Below are 2,500 nucleotides of genomic sequence, written 5' to 3'. Positions count from 1 at the left end.
ACAGTGAAATGCTGAATACAACAGGTGTAGTAGACCTTACAGTGAAATGCTGAATACAACAGGTGTAGTAGACCTTACAGTGAAATGCTGAATACAACAGGTGTAGTAGACCTTACAGTAAAATGCTGAATACAACAGGTGTAGTAGACCTTACAGTGAAATGCTGAATACAACAGGTGTAGTAGACCTTACAGTGAAATGCTGAATACAACAGGTGTAGTAGACCTTACAGTGAAATGCTGAATACAACAGGTGTAGTAGACGTCCACCGGTCTGATGTCCATTGATCGGGATTCTGGGCCAAAGCAAGTCTCTTCTTCTTATTGGTCTCCTTATTAAGTAGTTGTTTCTTTGCAGCAATTCGACCATGAAGGACTTATTCATGCAGTTTCCTCTCAACATTGAACTCTGTGAAGTGTTTATTTTGGCTGCAATTTCTGAGGCTGGTAACTATAATGAACTTATGCTCTGCAGCAGAGGTAACTGTGGGTCTTCCTTTCCTGTGGCGGTCCTCATGAGAACCAGTTAACTCTAATGAACTTATCCTCTGCAGCAGAGGTAACTCTGGGTCTTCCTTTCCTGTGGCGGTCCTCATGTGAGCCAGTTAACTCTAATGAACTTATCATCTGCAGCAGAGGTAACTCTGGGTCTTCCTTTCCTGTGGTGGTCCTCATGAGAACCATTTTCATGATAGCGCTTGATGATTTTCACGACTGCACTTGAAGAAACCTTCAAAGTCCTTGAAATGTTCAGGTTTGACTGACCTTCATGTCTTAAAGTAATGATGGACTGTCGTTTCCCTTTGCTTATTTGAGCTGTTCTTGCCCTAATATGGACGTGTTCTTTTACCAAATAAGGCTATCTTCTGTTTACCCCCCCCCCCACCGTGTCACAACACAGCTGATTGGCTCAAACACATTAAGGAAATAAATGAATTAACTTTTAACAAGGCACACCTGTTAATTCAAATGCATTCCAGGTGACCACCTCATGAAGCTGGTTGAGAAAATGTCAAGAGTGTTCAAAGCTGTCATCAAGGCAAAATGGTGGCTACTTTGAAGAATCTCAAATATAACATATATTTTGATTTGTTTAACATGTTTTTGGTTACTACATGATTCCATGTGTTATTTCATGGTTTTGATTTCTTCACTATTTTTGCACAATGCAGAAAAGAATAAAAAATAAATAAAACCCTGTGAATGAGTAGGTGAGTCCAACATGTGGACTGGTACTGTATATGTTGAAGAGGGTGGGGCTCAAGCTGCATCCCTGTCTCACCCAACAGCTATTTCTCTCTCTCTTCACACCCCCTCTCTCTCTCTCTCTTTCTTTCTCTTTCTCACACTCTCTATGAATCCAATTCAATTCAAAAGGTTTTTTTTTGGCATGGGAAAAATATGTTAACATTTACAAAGGATAGAAAATAGGCAATAGGGAAAAAAATAAAACAAAGTCTATATACAGTGAGTGCAAATACGGTCAAATAAGGGAGTTAAGGCAATAAATAGGCCATGGTGGAGAAGTAATTACAATATAGCAATTAAACACTGGAATGGTAGATGTGCAGAAGATGAATGTTCAAGTAGAGATACTGTGGTGCAAAAGGAGCAAAATAAATAAATACAGTATGGGGATGAGGTAGTTGGATGGGCTGTATACAGATGGGCTATGAACAGGTGCAGTTGATCTGTGAGCTGCTCTGACAGATGGTTCTTAAAGCTAGTGAGGGAGATGGGAATCTCCAGCTTCAGTGATTTTTGCAGTTCGTTCCAGTCAGTGGCAGCATTGAACTGGAAGGAAAGGCGACCAAAGGAGGAATTGGCTTTGGGGGTGACCAGTGAGATTTACCTGTTGGTAACGTGTGCTACGAGTGGGTGCTGCTATGGTGACCAGCGAGCTGAGATAGGGCGGGGCTTTACCTAGCAGAGACTTGTAGATAACCTGTAGCTAGTTGGTTTGGTGACGAGTATGAAGCGAGGGCCAGCCAACGAGAGCGTACAGGTCGCAGTGGTGGGTAGTATATGGGGCTTTGGTGACAAAACGGATGGCACTGTGATAGACTACATCCAGTTTGCTGAGTAGAGTGTTGGAGGCTATTTTATAGATGACATCGCCGAAGTCGAGGATTGGTAGGATGGTCAGTTTTACGAGGGTATTTTTGGCAGCATGAGTGAAGGAAGCTTTGTTGCGAAATAGGAAGCTGATTCTAGATTTAACTTTTGATTGGAGATGCTTAATGTGAGTCTGGAAGGAGAGTTTACAGTCTAACCAGACACCCAGGTATTTGTAGTTATCCACGTATTCTAAGTCAGAGCCGTCCAGAGTAGTGATGCTGGATGGGAGGGCAGGTGCGGGCAATGATCGGTTGAATAGCATGCATTTAGTTTGATTTGCTTTTAAGAGCAGTTGGAGGCCACGAAAGGAGAGTTGTATGGCATTGAAGCTCGTCTGGAGGTTAGTTAACACAGTGTCCAAAGAAGGGCCAGAAGTATACCGT

The sequence above is a fragment of the Oncorhynchus mykiss genome, chromosome 12 (assembly GCF_013265735.2).
Source record: "Oncorhynchus mykiss isolate Arlee chromosome 12, USDA_OmykA_1.1, whole genome shotgun sequence".
Lineage (NCBI taxonomy): Eukaryota > Metazoa > Chordata > Actinopteri > Salmoniformes > Salmonidae > Oncorhynchus > Oncorhynchus mykiss.
The sequence above is the reverse complement of the archived record's forward strand: the minus strand, read 5'-3'. Positions refer to the sequence as shown.